Source organism: Cyrtonyx montezumae, unplaced genomic scaffold (genome assembly GCF_038088225.1).
Source record: "Cyrtonyx montezumae isolate F1298 unplaced genomic scaffold, pur_monq_1.0 scaffold_8, whole genome shotgun sequence".
NCBI lineage: Eukaryota > Metazoa > Chordata > Aves > Galliformes > Odontophoridae > Cyrtonyx > Cyrtonyx montezumae.
In genome coordinates this window covers 19,271,189-19,288,897 of record NW_027072089.1, presented here as the reverse complement: position 1 = coordinate 19,288,897, position 17,709 = coordinate 19,271,189, and positions in this window count along the sequence as shown.

Here is a 17,709-nt window from a genome sequence, read left to right as displayed (position 1 = left end):
TACCTGATGAGCACATTGTCTCCTTTCAGCTAAACGTTTATAGAAAATAGAAAAACAACCAAACTTCATGCATCATTTTTCACTAAGAGCAACAGATTAATAATTTAAACCAGCAGGATACCTGTTTTATGAAGTGTTCCACAAAAGCTGGGTAAAGGTCCTTAGTTACAAGTTTCTTAGTTCTCTGCCAACAGTATTACACAGAACTGTAGGGGTTGGAAGTGACCTCTTGAGATGATCTAGTCCAACCCCCCTGCCCAAGCAGGCCCCCTAGTTTTTTTCACATTCCCTTAAGCAACAATTTTTAAGTGCAATTATATTTATTCTGTCACGGAAACGTGGAATTACTGAGATGTGTTCAGACCTCAGTGGATTTCTGTTGCCTACAAATTAGGGCTTTTTGATATCTTATGGATTGCACTGAGCTGGTGGAAATGATGCGAATCCAGCTTTGCAGTTCGCTAAAGGAAGCATTTTTAAATTGTATCTGAAAAGTGCTCATATTGGAGAGCAACACCTTTTAAAACAAACACTGACGATATTTGATTTCAAAGAAGTTTCATTGTTCAGAATCTGCCTGCTGTGTGGCTGAGCTGGGCAACTGCACGGATCTCTTTCACATCTTAGTGTTTTCCTTCTCAGTTTAGCTGCAGTGTAACGCTGCATGCTATCATTGCACCGTAAAAGCTAAAACCTTGGTGGCTTGTGTCAAAGAGATAAGGAAGAGCGTGTACCTTCAGAAGGGGAGCGCCGCTCTCTTTAAACCAAGGGCCCACTTGATAATGCTGTTTGCTAACTTCAGCCAGATGTGCTCTCAGTGCTTAGATAAACTCAGCAGAGTCATTCTGAGTATTTTCTTTAATAAAAATGAAAAAAGAAAGCTAGATTGAGACCTCATAGCTATGTATTTTGGATCTTCTTAGGCATGGGTGAGAGCAGTTTTGCTTTTTTATTTCAGTGACTATTTAATAAGTATACTTCTATCACATAAAGAAGCCATATGCCCATTTCCTTTACAGAACCAGTGAAGGAGAAGTCATTTTTGCAGTGAACAGGGAAAGAGGCGTCATTCTTCGGCGGCCTTGACGTGGGGGAGGTGGCTAATAATGCTGTAATGTGCCTGGAGCAAACAAAGCAGCAGGTTGTGTAGTGGGAGTTGTTTCTCCGGTGCAAAGTGCACCCGAGGGAATGCGAAGGTGCTGAGGAATAGAGCGGCCGTTTTCCCCTCGTGTCGCAGGAGTGTGCTCTGCCTCCCACACCTCGCTTCGGGGAGAGCCTTGCAAACACTGTCAGGGTCGGAAGGACAGACAGACAGAGGAGGAGGTGCTGGAGTGGGGCCTGGCTGCAGAGCTGTGCTGGGAAGGCTCTGTCTGGAGGCTCTGCTGCTCTGGATCAGAGCTGCTTAACTGAGGGGCGTGCTCCCTTCATCAGCAGTTCTTCCTAAAGAAGAGCCAAAATACTTGAAGCAAATGCATTTGAGCGTTGTGCTGCTGTTCTGAGTCCCCTCACAGTGCCACACGGTGACTGGTAATTGCTGTGCACTTGGGGGAACAGCAGCATTACCATATTTCTATGCAAACACCTACTTCATGTCAGATTCTTTAAGATACAGAATTGAAGGGAAAAGAACAACAAAGGAACAGGCCAGAAGGAAGCCTGCTAAGTGTCCTAGTCCATTCTCTCCCTGGTGAGGACACTGTGTCACCCCTGACCGAGATTTTTCAGGCGTTTTCATAGATATCCTCAAAGGACAGTGATTCAGTAATCTCCGAGGATCTCTGTTCCAGGGCTGTACTCTTCTTAGCTTGGAAATGTTTTTCTCAACATCTGACCTAAGTTCTTGTTCTTCTCATTCTATTCCCAGTGGAAGCGCAGGACTTTTATTTATTTGTTTATTTATTTTTCTCCTTACAACATCTTTTCTCCTACCAAAGTCATGTCTGTCTTGTGGGGCCTGTGCTGGGGTCATTTATACTGGACCCGCAGAGCTGGCTCAGTAAGCGGGTCAGGCTGGAATGAGTTCTGGCATGATCAGATAATGTGTTTCAGATGGGCATTGCTGAACGAGCATGTATGTGTTAAGATGCCTTTGTGCCAGTGTGTGCTGGAGTCTGTTGCTCTTTCTTCCAGGGCAAGTCCCAACAGCTTGGTTGTGTGCTCAGCGTGGGCATGATGGTGTGCTGGCCTTTATGTGTTGCAGGGGCTTTGTGTGCATATTCCCTTTGCAGAAGGCTGATGTGAAGATGTGGAACCTATGAGAAAACACAGATTTTAATCACAGCTGGTCTACAGTGATGTGAGATTGCTCATAGGCAGGACATAGTTCTATGTTTCTTATTCATTGGGCACTGCTTAATCCTGAACATTTATCACAGGTCTCACTCCAGGCCCTTCAACCATTTATGTAGTCCTGCAACTTTGGAATCAGTAGCCCAGCCTGGTGCCAAACCCTTCTGGCTCTGAAATGTCAGCTCGCAGCACCTCCAGCACAGCCCTGCAAGCCCCAGAAACCTTCAACTCTATCTCAGTTCACACAGGGAGCCAAAAAGAAGTGTGAGGACTGGAAGTGATATACAAAGAGGCAAAATGAAATGGGATCTGTGTGAAACCAAGTTAGGGAGATGAACATGACAGCATAGCAACAAGGTGGCCACTCTGGACCCATCTCTGTTCACGGCCATTTGCTTGCTAAGCTCCCTTGTACTGCTGCTAGGGCACCTGCTATGTTTTGCTCACTTTTTCAAGGTGACTGGAAAACTTTGCTTCAGTTGCAGGAGACTCCAGGCAAACCTCTATGGTAGGACTGAGGCTTAAGACCTACGGTCTGAGGAAGGAGAAGACCTGCTATTGCAAGTGCTCAGAGAAAAGGCTGAAGCAGAGGATCAAAAGGCTCTGTTTGAGGGGGCAGGTAGAGGGCAAGAAGGAACAGATGACGAAGCCTGCAAGGTGGCTGGACTAGGCACCTTGAAGCCCTGGCCTGGGCAGAACCTGCATAAAATCTGCTACAAGGTTAACCCACCTCAGTTGTTTGGCCAAACCTAATCTGCCGTGAGGAGTTTACATCAGTTTAATGCTTCATGTCACACACTGCTTTTAACCCAGTTTTCAAATGCTACAGATCAATTATATTATCATTAATTTATATTTCCAGCCAGCTTTCCCATAGTGTGACATGAGTGTCTGGACAGGGCTGACCCCCCACCACAACAGAGTTTTTCTCTCAGTTCAAAGGGATCACACTGCAATTAATAACTGCCTTATAGTACAGCTCTGACTTGTCAGAGGTGGGAAGTAGGTTTCTGCCTTTGTGTATCGTAGTTTCAGGTTTATTTTGTGGTGTCTGTGACTTTCAGTGCCTTTTGAATTAGAGCTGGGAACACAGCGTGGCCACACCTAGTCTTTTTGGAGACCAGTAGTGCTGCACAGCCATCCTTTAGAGGGCACTGAGTGACTGAATGTACTCAGTGGCTTGCTGCCACCAAGGGAAGGGCTATTCCCCTCTCCTGCTTCCTTCCAGGCTGCCTTCTCCCCTTCTGCAGCCCGCACTGTCCCAGCTAATTCCCTCTTAAGGGTTTTGTTTATTTGTTTTTGCAATGAATTAGTTTGGGTGTCTCAGTGACCTACACCTGCTCACAGAGGCAGAGCTAACACAAAGATAAGCAGCGGGGTGCGAGGTCTGGGGACAAAGGGAGTATGCTCCAGCCTTGATAAAATGTTAATTGGCTTTATGGCCTCCTGTGAAACTCTTTTGGAGCACATTTCTGGAGGAATAATTACTAGTTGTTTGTTCACTCTGTTTTACCTCAAAGGATAAGGAGAGAGGTAAAAAGGCTGAGTATTGGTGAGAGGGCAAAGAGAGATGATGTGTCAGAAGGGATTGAAACCCTGAGCCTGAGAATAGGTCTGATGGGAAGAAGATGTCAGAAGGGGGGAGCAGGCCCTTCTCCAGAGCATGAAGCACTTCACAAAACCCCTAGAGGTGCCTGAGGCAGGATTTGGCATCTAACACACCAACAAAACATGGTGCAGCTGCTGTGGGAAGTTCTTGGGGGGGGGGGGATGTCTTCTGAAAACCCAGATCCACCTGCCACTGCCACCACGTCATCAGCATTGGATAAAACATTTTAGTGTATTTTAAGGGCGTCAATTTTGCCTGGCAGAGACTCCCATAGCTGCCTCCATGCCTCTTGCTCGGTCAGCTTCCTTCTTAGGTTTCATGTGGGTTTACTCAGAAAATAAGCCTGGGAGGGGTGAGTTAGGCTGTGATAAAGCAAGGCCTCTCCTCTCCACCCAAATAACTACAGCATCTGGGCCAAGGACCCTGCTCCCCTAGTGCAGCCTGAAGCAGACAGCCCTGAAGGGCAAGTCACAAAACATAAGGTAAGACACCTTTTCTGATGGGAGGACTTATGGAAGAGGACTATGTCTAGCCTAGCACTGCATGCTTAGCTTAAAGTAAGGGCTTTAAAAAACAAGTAAGGGCAAACTATTCCACCATGACCCCTGCTAAATGTACTGCTGCTTGAAGTAAAATGTTAACCATTAAATGGCCAGTGATACTTAACTGCAGTAGCACAGGTACAGTTAAAACTGGAGAGTAGAAAATAAAGCAATAACAGATACTAAACCTGTGATTTTCAGAGCTATCCAAAGAAAATATAACAAGCAGTATAGTAAGAGGCACTGTCATAAAATCATGCAATCACCAAGGTTGGAAAAGGTCTCCAAGATCATCCAGTTCAACTGTCCACCTACCACTATTTTCCCACTTAACCATGTCCCTTAGTACAATATCTTAATGTTTCTTGAGCACCTCCAGGGACGATGACTCCACCACCTCCCTTGGCAGCCTGTTCCAGTCCCTAACCACTCTTTTGAGGAAGAAATTTCTCTTAATATCCAACATGAACCTCTGCTGGCAGAACTTGAGGCCATTCCCTCCAATCCTATTGCCAGTTATGCAGGAGAAGAGGCCAACCCCCAGCTCACCACATCCTCCCTTCAGGCAATTATAGAGAGCAATAAGGTCTCCCCTGAGCCTCCTCCAGACTGAACAATCCCAGTTCTCTCAGCTGCTCTCCATAATACTTGTGTTCTAGACCCCTCACAGCTTCATTGCTCTTCTCTGGACACCCTCCAGGGCCTTGATGTCTTTCTTGTAGTGAAGGGCCCAAAACTGAACACAGTGCTTGAGATCCTCTCTCTGATGCATGTGGTAGTGCTGTTGGAGTCCTGCTGGGCCATGCTATGGCTCCGTGAGTTGGAGAAGATGCAGTCAGTGCTTCTCCCTCAACCTGAGAGGTAAGGTTCCTGTGCCTGTGCAGGCAGCAGGCTCAGGTAGCAGGGAAATTTGCCTTTGTTATGGAGCAGGCAGTCTCTGAGCTAAATGCAGCCCTTATGCTGGGATGCAGAAGCAATCAATCAGGTTAAATTAGCAAGTTCCTACCCATAAGCTGAGTGTGGCCTGGCTCAGAGCAATATGAGGTGTTTCAGATTACCAGGGCTTCCAAGTTACTGCCAATGGCTGAACCATCAGCTGGGACTGATCTGCCACGCGTGCCCCCAAAAATGTGGGTAGTCTGAAGCGCAGAGGATTGGAGCCCGTTGCAACCACTGTGCAAGAACAGGCTGGACCTGGGGGTTTGTGTGCTCTGTTATCACAAGGGTTGTGCACTGAAATGCTCAGATACATCTCTATCTCAGACATCTTAAAAAAAAAAAAATGTTCAAGCAACAGGATGGTGCACAGGCTCTTTTCCTTCACTCTTCTCCACAGACAGCTAATGGAATCCTCCTGTTATAAATGAATAAACGATGCTGCCCGGAGTGTGAGGTAAGACCAGCCCCTAGGGCTCCCTGACTCTCCCCCTGCCTTTCTTCTGTCCAGTGATATCAACCACAGTAGCACAAAGCCTTTTTTCCTGTTGTGAACCAGGATTATCATAGTCAAGGCTATGTTATACCCTGTGTCAACTCAAATATCAGGATAACCAATTAAAACCAATTACCTTCTCAATTTCCCAGCTCTTCCCTCTGTGCCTTTCAGCTATTTTCACCAGGAAAACCCGAATCTCCTAACAAAAGAGTCTTGTTCTCCAATTACCTTGAGTAGGATCATGTGTTGGTGCTACGCCTGCCTGCTGGTCCCTAGAGAACAGGGTCAGGACACTGGCGGGGACTTTCCAGCCTGCCGCATCCCTGCCTGCTTGCATCACTTTGGGATAGAGCCAGAGAGAGGTGGCCAGGGGCAGCAGTGCCAAGATGCAATCCCAGGAATTGCCACAAAAGCTATTTATAACTTCTCCTATCTGTGCTATGTTGGTGAGATAATAGGATAGCAGTTTTGCTAGGCAAGCTGTATTTTTTCCCTATGAATATCTCTTGCTTTGTTATCATTTCCTTGCTCTAATAGGAAACTCTTTATTTTTTCAGGAAGTGTCTCCGTAATTCCTATAAATAAGAAGACACGTAGTATGTGAGACACAATACTGAACATAAAATGTTGGCAGTGACAACCAGTGTATAGACAAGAGGCCCATAGACTGGGAGCTGGCCAGTTGGACCATGGCCCACCACTTCATTGCTCAGAAGAGCCATCTCCATCAGTGCCAGTGCTGGGCATATGAATTCTCCTTTTTCTGGTGGTCTGATTGTGAGGATGCTGGTCCCTCGTGCTGACTTCCACATGAATCTCCATGTGCTTTGTATGGGTGCACTGTCATTTTGGTGGACTGAGGTTGGGACACTCAGCAGAGCTGAGTTTCTCTAGAAGCAGCAGGAATTGAAACAATTCTCTAAAATTCAATAATAAGCCCAAAGGGAATGAGTTCCTCTCAGTAGCAGCATTCCTGGAGAGCTGAGCAGAGATTTACAGGTGTATGACGCCATCTACAGAAGCTTGGCTCAAGAGCTCTATAGCTTATTAATGCTCTCTGCAGTCCCATGTGCTTTGCCACTGGAGCATGCTTGTAGGGGAATATGTCCTGACACATATTTGGGATTCAAAGTCTTAAGATCAGAGATGCAAGCCAGGAGCTAACATATTCAGGAAGACCATCCATGGAGGACAAGGAGAAGGGCAGCAGGAAATGGCTGATTCACAATCAAAATTTGTTGCTGGTTTCTGCTCCTTTGCATCTCAAGGCTGAATAAATCAGGATGATCACATCTTTCCCTGGAGGTTAAGCTGCATGAATCCAGAGTCCTCTCTTACTTCATCTGCACAAGTACTGCTTTGGCCCAAATCTAATCCGTGTTCATTTGACAGGCCGGATTCAAGCTGAGTGCTAGAAGCACACACCTCAGGAGCTCCTTTCTGTTGGAAGCCACAGGGTCCTCCCTGCAGATGAGGAGAGCTCCTTGCCTCAGGACAATGGAGAGCAGAAAGCCAGTCTGGATTATGCAGCTTAAAAGGGAGTTTAAGAAAGTGTTCTGCATCAGCTTTCTGTCCCACAATGTCTTGCACCATGTACTTGACCACAGGAATCCAGAACATCTGATTTTATGTTTAAAAAGTAATGTTGGTTGTTCCTTCCTTGGTCTCTCCATGCTACACATTTTAGACAGGTAACTGACAGCTGTTTTCTGAGCAAGACATTGACACAGTCTCTGTTGCTTCTCTGACTTCCTTCCCATTGCTTCACGCAGAGGTTTTAAACAGTACAGAGCAGGACAGGGGAGGTCAGCCAGTCCTGGTCTCCTTTGCTGCCTTTGGAAGGCCCCTTCCTGGGCCTTGCTGTGCCCTATACTGTGAGGCTGTAAACTGGGCACAGCACTCCAGGTATATCCTCAGCAGTGCTGACAGAGGGGAAGGATCACCTCCCTCCACCCATGGTGATACTTTGCCCAGTGCAACCCAGGACTCCCGTGTCCCTTTCAGCTGAGGACTTCCCGGAACTGCTACTCCCACTGTCAGCATATGACCAGTGACTAAATAAACCCAATTCAATTTTTAACTTTCCCAGCACATGAGCTCCTGTTTTAGCAAGATGACGTGCTCCTGGGAGGCTCAGGCACTGATGAAGCAGCCGCCTTGCTGGATTTCCCCTCTTGCTGCTGATAAAAACCACTGCTTCCTTCCCACGAAGTGGGAGGGAGCCTCTGGCCTCTGGCCTCCTTCTGTCTGTGCTGTCATCTCTCATCACCGCCTCCCCCAGGGCACTTGGGCAGCACCTAGAGGCGTTGGTAGGGGTTGAGGTCCAGGAAGAGGGTTCTGGGGCCCTTGCTGGTATGGGACCATCCTGCAGAGCAGTGCTGTGGACATTGGTTCTGCTCTGGGCAGGGAGAACTGGCACACGGTCCTGCCTTTGGGATGCACCTTGTCTCACTACTTGCCCATTCTCAGGCATTTGCACTGAACTGTTTTAATTCCTCATTCCCTGCTTTTCAGCAATCTGGCCTGCATGGTGGCAAAGGCAGCACTGCAGCACCTGCTCCTAAATACTCAGGCTCAGCCCGCAGGCTGCTGCTGGGGTTTATGTACTGAAATGCATCAGGATATCCTGTCTGTTCCAACCCCCACACCAGACCCAGTAGATCACCTCACCTTTGGGAAGGTTTTCCCATTCCATCCCAAATATCTCTAACGCTTCAGCTCTGTTATGCCAGGAGCTGCAGGACAGGCATGTCCTTGTTCCTCACCTGACTCCAAGGCACTTGTGCCCACCTTGGACCTCCTGGAACAAGAGAACATCAGAGGTCTGACTCTCTCCCAAAACTCAGACTGGACTCTGCCCGGTGTTGGGGCCTTCTGGAAAAGAGTCTAATGGATAGGCATGCATCCCATGGACGCTGTGGACCTAGCTGTGGAGCTGGAGAACAAGGTGTTTGAGGGGAGCTGGGGGTGTCCAGGTTGGAGACAAGTAGGCCAAGCAGGGTCTTACTGCTGGCTATGGCTACTGCCTGGTAGGAAAGAGAGGAAGCAGCCCTCTGAAATACATGGAGAAGGGAGAGGCAATGGGCACACGTTGTGGAAAGATGGGTTCTGGAGCAATCCGATTTGACTTTTCATGGGCTGAGAGCAGGACTTAGAGGCACCTCTGAGCCCAGAGGGACTTTTACAACCTGCTGCGCCCAGCAGGACCTGCCTGCACCCAGTTGGGCCTGCACGGCCCTGCTTAGCCCTGCCTGGCACAGCAAGGCTGCATGAGTAGGCTGGGAGGGTGAGCAGAGTGCATTGGTGCCATATTTTAAGCACAAAGACATCCCTGGTCATCATTCACCAGGAAATGTGCAGGTGAGAGGTGGTGCAATGTTTCTGACCTTATGACGGCAGTGTGTGAGTTACTGAGCTGTCTGCAGGTGGTGCCAGCAGCACCTTGCACTGCACCTCAGTCTGCAGCAGGCACTGCTGTTTGAGGGATGCTCGAAGGGCTCCTCTTCCTCAGATCTGCCTGGCACGTCAGGACTGCCCATCCCAAGGTCTCACCTGTGCCTGTGCTGGTATCCCCACCTCCACCTGTCCTGGGACATAGGATGGAGAGAGCCCTGGTGCTGGAGAGAGCTGCACAGACCCTATGGGATGGTGTGGACAGGAGTAAAGACAGACCTGGCACACGTCTGCCAGTCCAATTAAAGCCTGATAATTAGGATTGCCATTCTCTTTATTTCTAATTATGAGGTAGCACTTGATTTTAGAAGGCAAAAATAACCCTGTAATTACCGTGTAAATACTCAGTCATTAGCTGCTTTGTGACACTACAGAGGCCCATGCACCCCTCAGCACAACAGCACCAGGGCTGGATGTGCCCTGGCACGGCCCCTGGCACATGTGGGCAGGGTGATGCAGGGGTCCCTGGCCCTCCTGGTGCCCAAACACGGGGCTGGGACAGTGCCAGGGCTGTTCTGAGCACGTGAGTGTTGGCTCCGTGCAGGGTGGGAATGCTCACGACAGCCTCAGCACGGCTGTGATGTAGTGGGGAAGCCCAAGCTGGAAATGAGAGCAAAAAAAAAAGGGGCACTCTAGGTTTCATTTCCAATAGGAAAATGCGGGCAGTTCAGAGTGTGCCCTGTTCTGTGTGGCTCTGTGGAGGAGGACAAAGTGCTGCTGCTGCACTGTGAAGAGGTTCAAAAAATTATCGGGTATATTGGCTTTCTGAAGAGGACTTTCTAAGGAGCCTCTCTGAAATGAGATTTACTTGTGTCTAATTTGTTTATCCATCTCATTCATTCCAAACTAACTGGTGTTCTTTCCAAAACAGAGAGACCATCCAAAGCCAAGCCAGGCACAAGGTGGGGAGGACACAATCTGTGATCCAGTCCCATCTATCCAGGACTGCTCTGAAGGCTGTGGAAGGCAGCGGCAATCTTTTGGCTCATCTCAGGAAATAAACAACTGAAAATGTGCTTTGTGAGAGCTGAGAGCTGTCCATGGGAAGGCTGTGGAGGGCAGTGTGGAGGCAGATGATGCTGCAAGAGGGCTTATGCAGGCAGCAGCACATGGTAGCCTAGCTCCGGGGCCAAACTCTGATGGCTCTGGCTCATCCTGAAGCACCATAGCCCACAAAAACATGCCCACATTGTACTTTTCCCTTCAGTACTTTGTTAGTAAAAGCAATTTCTCTTTTCATCTCAGGTGAGTAAGTCAGCTAAACTTTGCCACAGCCTCACTGGTTCAGTGTTGTTCACAATCTTTTTTTTTTTCCAGAGATATCCCAGAACCCCAGGATGGCTGAGGCTGGCAGGGTCTCTGTGTTCCTCCTGCCCACTCCTGCTCCAGCAGGGACACCAAAGCAGGGGGCTCAGGCCCACGGCCATATAGCTTCTGAACATCCCCAAGAAGGAGACCCCACAGCCTCTGGGCAACCTGTGCCAGTGCTCCAGCACTGCACTGCACAGCAGTGCTGCCTGGTGCTCAGAGGGAGCCCCTGTGCTCCAATTGGTGACCACTGCCTCCTGTGTTGGCACTGGGACCACCGAAAGGAGCCTGGCTGAGTCCTCTTGGCATTCTCCCTTCAGGTATTTATGGACACTGACTGTGTCCCCCTGAACCTCCTCTTCTCAATGCTGAGCAGGAGAGGTGCTTTGCCCGTAGGAGAGGTGCTCCAGGCTCTGCAGCACCTGATGGCCCTCTGCTGGACTTCCTCCATTGTGTATCCAGGTCTCTCCCTACTGGGAGGCTGCAAACTGAGCAAAACACTCTAGGTATAGCATCAGCAGTGCTGAGCAGAGGGGAGGGATCACCTCCCTCCACCCACTGGTGATACTTTGCCTAAATCAACATTCTTCACCAAAGGACTTAAAAGCTTCCTTTTTTTTTATCTCGCTGCACATGTACATCATCAGTTCTGAAATATGAGGAACTCCCAGAGCAGCTTTCTTCCCTCTGTTTGCCATGATTAACCACAGGATCCCACTTGCAGATGGTTGTTGGGACCACCACCCATGCTGGGACACGATGAGAGCAGCGTGAGCAGCCCTGTGCTGCTTCTGAAGGCAGGCTGGGAAAAAGCTCCATAGAGGGAGCCTGGCAGTGTTCTGGTTTCAACGAAGAAATGTCAGGGATGCGATAAATTCTCTGATGAAAGGACCTTCTGCATGCTGGCTGTAAGCAGAGAATTCACATTTCCCTCTCTTTAGGTAAAAGAAGATGAAGCAGTGTGTTTTCTACTGCCTAACCCAGTTTCTTTCCAGATATAGAAAAAAAAATTGAGCATTTTTAGACTCAATAACTATTTATATCTGACACTGAAGCAGCAAGCACAAGGTGTGGGACTCAGCATGGCACGTCCTCAGTTACATTCAGCAATAGCTCAGCAATGGTGTGGCTGTGTTGGGATCTCTGCTGCCCTGCAGGGAGCTTTTGGCTTGTGGGCTCCAGCCCTGCACAAGGGCCTGTCCTGTGCCCCTGAGCTGGCACCAACGTTTGTATCAGCTGCAAATGTAGGTTAGGTGTTGGCTGCATTGTTTTTGACTGTGAAAGTACACAAAAGGACTCCCAGGATAGCCCACTGCTCCCTGGAAAGAAATACAGCAGAACTGTGGATCTTTGTTTCCATTGCAAATCACAGCTGTTGCCATCATTGCTTTCTCTTTTTAATGGCAGTGTGTGCTTTCTGCCTCATTGAGCTTCCTGTCCATGTGCACCCTCAGTAAGTTTGCAGGTGAAACCAAGTGGGGACAAATCTTTGGATTTTGGAGGGTTGGAAGGAGCCTTTAAAATCATCTAGTTCCAACCCCCTGCTATAGGCAGGGACACCTCCCTCTAGACCAGGTTGTCACAGCCCCATCCAGCCTGGCCTTCAATGCTTTCAGGGAGGGGGCATTCACAGCTTCACTGGGCAACTTGTGCCAGTGTCCCACCACCCTCACAGTAAAGAATATCTAACATCTAGTCTAAATTTACTCTCTTCCAGTTTGAAGCCATTTCCACTCATCCTGCTGCTGCATGCCTTTCTTAAAAGTCCCTCCCCAGCTTTCCTGTAGCCCCTTCAGGCACTGGAAGTCCGCTATAAGGTCCCCCAGGAGCCTTGTCTTCTCCAGGCAAAAAAGCCCCAGGTCTCTCAGCCTGTCCTACTCGAGGAGGTGCTTCAGCCCCTCTGATCATCTTCGTAGCCCTCCTCTGGGTTCACTCCAATAGCTCCGTGTTCTTCTTGTGTTGGGGGCCCCAGAACTGAACACAGCATTCCAGGTGTTATGAGAGCAGAGGGGTAGAATCACACTTCTCTTGATGCAACCCAAGATACAGTTGGCCTTCTGGGCTGCAAGCACACATTGCTGGCTCATATTGAATCTGTTGTTGGCCAGTGTCTCCAAGTCCTTCTCCTCAGGGCTGCTCTCATGCTGTTCCCCACCTGGCCTGTATCTGTGTTTGGGATTGCCCCAACCCAGGTGCAGGACCTTGCACTTGGACTTGTTGAACTTCATGAGGTTGGCATGTACCCACCTCTCAAGCCTGTCCAGGTCCCTCTGGATAGCATCCCTTCCCTCTAGTGTGTCAACTGCACCACTCAGTTTGGTGTTGTTTGTTAACTTGCTGAGGGTGCACACGATCCCACTGTCCACATTGCCTACAAAGATGTTAAATAACACCAATCCCAACCCTGATCCCTGAGGAACACCACTCATCACTGATCTCCACTTGGACATTGAGTTGTTGATCACAACTCTCTGAGTGTGACCATCCAGCCAATTCCTTATCCAGCGAGTGGTCCATCCGCCAAATACATTTTTCTCCAGTTTGGCCACCAAGATGTCATGTGAGACACCGAGGCCCTGGAGCATGTCCAGAGAAGAGCAATGAAGCTGATGAGGGGTCTGGAGCACAAGTCTTATGGGGAGCAGCTGAGGAACTGGGATTGTTTAGTCTGGAGAAGAGGAGGCTCAGGGGAGACCTTATTGCCCTCTACAACTGCCTGAAAGGAGGCTGTGGCTGTGGGACAGGCAGGTGGCCCTGGGGTCTGTGGCTCCTTCCTTTTGCCAGCAGCGAGATGAGGGCAGTGCCCTGTGCAGATATCATCAACATGCTGCTGACAGCTCTGAACTAACAAAAAGAGAAACGTGCCCACGTCCCACTTGCAGGGCTCTTGAATGCTTATTCTGCTTGAATGCTCATTCGCGGCGGCTTTGCATATCATTTCGCTTTAGTGCTCCGCTTCACACCTATGACAGGTTGAAACATCAAGGTTTATTATCTGCACAGCTCCTCTGTTTATGCAGAGATTGCAATTTTGGCAAGAAATAGCTTTCGTTGGTTCTTTGCCAGGGGAGCTATTACAAAGAGGGGCATTGGCCTCATCTACTCCAAGGACAAGCAGAGAAGCAAGAGAAACCCAGAGGGTTTTGTAGGAGCTGCCAGCTGCAAGGAAACTAGCTATGAAATAGAAGATTTGGGAATCGTCCCACAGTGCAGACTTTCACCTCCAGCTATGCATAGAGTGCCTCTTTCAGGAGCCATCCTTTAAAAAGTAAATTGCACCTCTTGCTGTGATATTCCTCTGCATCACCTTGTAAGAGCCAAAAGCCTCTTGATGGCCTTGTTGTTTTATCTTTTGCAGCATATAGTGTTATTATAAGGAAGGTTAAGCCTCTGACACCTGGGAAGTCCCACCACACTCCACATGAAAGAAAAGATGCAATGAATGAGAACCTAATATCACAGAAACAACATCGCCGTTCCTTCTGGAGAGTTAACAGCTAAAATAAAAACACATCATCAGAGCATAACAGACGTTTCTTGAAACAGGAAAAGGTCATCCAGCTCGTTCCTTCTGGATATCTTATTTCCTCTTGAAAGACATTTAATTGATTCTTTAATTTGTCTCAGGAACCTTGTTAGGGAGAGTGTGATGGAATTCTTGCTTTGTGCTTTGCACGTGGCCTGAAGTCTGCTCCAACTCAGCCCGCGTTGCCTCAATCAGGCTTTTTATAAGGTTTTAATTACATTTATGAAGTTCCTTGCTTGAATAATGTTTTAATCAAGCATTCCAATTAAAAGACCCCTGTTATGAACGTACATCCCTCCCGGCAGCCCTGCAGACTCCAATCTACAGCCAGGGAAGTTTCTTCTTAAGAAAACTTCTGGGCTGGAACCAGCACAGCAACGTCTTTTCCACTTCCCTTTGTTTCCAGTCCCAGGGCATTACTGGGATGCAGGAGAAGCTGTCTCAGGAATAACCGTGGCTCTTCAGAGGTGCGAGGCACAGCCTGGTGAGGCTGAGAGCTCATTGCAGGCTGTGTAATTGCGTTTGTTAAAAGCCACTGCCCCTCTGCACATCTTCTGCCACCACTGACAGTTTACATGGCCATGGCAGCCCTGGGAGGCAGCCCCTCAGTCCTCACCTCCAGCTGCACATGGGGCTGCCCTGGGCTCCTGCATGCTGCAGTTGGGAACGCCAAGGCTGATTTTGATTTTATTTTCCAATCATATTGAAAAATCTCTAGCCTTGTTTATATTGTGGATTTAGGAGCAAGGAAGAGTTATTCCTTGTGTGTATTATATCACTGTAATGGTCACTGATGCAAAAACTCTTTGCTGAGCGACCCCTCAGGATAATCTTTTTGAGCTCTGCAATTATAGAAAATTATAGAGAGAGTGCTGAACCTCTGATGACATGCCCCAGTGCTTGCCAGGCACCAGCAGCTTTTTTATTTAAGAAAAATCAGAGTCAATTGGGAGCTCCCTTTAAAACCCTCATCTGTGCAGCGCTCTCTCTCCTCAGTCTGACAATAACCTTTCAGATACCCATACAGCCTTAATTAGGACCTGAGTTTCCAATGGAGATAGGCCACATTCTTTCTAAAGATTCTCATTTCAGAAGGCCAGATGTGAATAGCCTGCAGTCCTACCCAACACAGGAACCATCTTGGTGGATGTGCTGCTCTGATCGCGCTCACCACCGTGCACGGGTGTGGGCCCCCATGTGCTCTGAGGTCGGCGTCCTGCTGCTCACTTCCCTCTCCCTCAGCAGCCTCCCTACTTCCTTTTGTTGTGGGCTTGTTAGCAGAATTTTCTTGGCTCACCTCCTCACCACATCTGTTTGCATTCTTCATAAAAGGATTAATTCCAGAATGCATAACACCACAGGCTCATCCTCTCTCACGTTTGTAAGCTGCTCCCATAGCCCCAAGCCATGCCACCTTCCATTTTGCTGTGCATTCAGCACATAAATAGTTCTGAATCCAATAAAAGAGACTGGAAAAAAGATGAAGAGTACACCGAATTTGCTATGCAAAATTAGGCTTCTTTAATATTACTGTACTGGGGAGCCCAGAACTGGACACAGTACTCCAGGTGAGGCCTCACCAGGGCAGAGTAGAGGGGGAGGATCACCTCCCTTGACCTGCTGGCCACGCTCTTTTTAATGCACCTCAGAATCTCATTGGCCCTCTTGGCCACCAGGGCACAGTGCTGCCTCATGGTCAACCTGTCATCCACCAGGACACCCAGGTCCCTCCCCTCAGAGCTCCTCTCCAGCAGCTCATCCCCCAACCTGTACCAGTGCATGTGATTATTCCTCCCTAGGTGCAACACTCCACACACTGGGTCACCTGGTACGATGTTTCAGTGATGTCTGTTGTTTTCTGTCTGAAGCATACAGACCACCCTGCTACCTCTGGACAGCTGAGGGCTCATAAAGCAGCCAGAGGCAATGGTACATCAGTGTCCTTGGTCGGAGAAATTGTCCCTGATAAAAATGCTACTCGTGGGCATTCCAGAGACAACCTCACTGACCTAGAAGGGTTCTCCAGCTCCACTTGGCAGCGGGAGTGAAAATTAAACATGCTGATGCTCAATGGCTTAACATTAACAGCAGAACAGCTTAGCTACCCTGTACCAGAAGGTTAAACTACAGTGAGCCTTTAAAAACACTCAGTGCCATGGACAAGCACCGTTTTACATGGCACTTGGGTGGGGATCAGCCTTCCTCCCCGCTGTGAGGCTACAAAGCCAGCAGAAATCCTCAGCCCACATCAGAATGTGTCTCAACAACGAACATTAAACCTTTGAAAGGTAAGGAACGAATCCAAAGAAATTCTTTTATAAAGAAAGGTATTTTTACCGTGGTAAGGATTTATATTTTAATAATTCTTTCTTCTTTAAGGTTCTTGCAGCTCCCAGCAGCTTGGGACTTGGCTTTGCAATTTTACACATGCTGATGAACTGTGGTCCCCTGGGATGCCTCCCAGGCTATTTGCAGATGCACTTGATATAAATAGTGGAGGTGAAGGATGTGCAGCAACACCCTTGTCCCGTAACTCGAGGGTCCTCCCACACCAGTCAGGATGACCAGCGTGTCCTCACATCCCCTCTCTTCTTCAAAGAGAATCTACTCCCCTACAATCAATACTACACGAAGCACTCATTTGAAGATGGCAGTTTTGCACCTACGGTGGCTCCAGGCCCACCTTGCTGAGAGCACAAGATGTGGCTGCAATCACAGCTCCACCAACCAGTGCTAAAGTGAAGTGCTGACTCCAAGCAAAATCACACCAAGCCAACATCTCTCACCCACAGACCACGTTACTGAGAGCCAGGCGTGAGGGAAGCTCCTGCTTTCAGCACAAACGTGGGATGGGAAGTTTCTTGGAGCACTTTCCTGTCACCCACCTCTTCAAAGTGGAGTTTAAGGGCACTGGGGCACCACGTAAAGGCCACAGAATGGAGCTTTGCTGTCTGGACTCATACTGAAACTGTTTTGTCATGATTGTGTCTGCATTTCTTAAGAAGCAGACAGCTGTTACGGCAGTGAGCACTTAACAGCTTTACAATGATTGTTGTTTTTCAGTTTCAATTTCAGACTAGGCCACACGAGGGTAGGAAAAGCCTCCTTCAAATGTGTATTTTTAAAACAGGGGAATAGACCAATCAACCTTTACTATGCAGTTCAGGAGTGGAAAAGCTTGGATCTTACTCACCACAACGAGCAGCTCCTCCTCCTCCAGCTGAGCACTAATTTGACTCCAGGCAGCACTAATTTTTCTGAAGATGAGGAGGGCAGACATTATTCTCAATCACATCCACACGATTAACACAACAACTGTTAAACAGCTGTAGCCTTCCAGCTGCATTCAACAGTTCTCACTTTCAAGAGATTCCCTACCTGAATTTGGAGGCACTTAAAGCTGTGTCACCTCAAGCTTCCCCTCTCTGAAATACTTTGAGTACATATTTTCAGAACGCTGGAACCTTCAGCCTTCCAACAACTTTTAACCGTGCCACTGAAGAAAGCAAAACTGCTCACCATAAGAAGTCCTAAGAAAGGGTGGAGA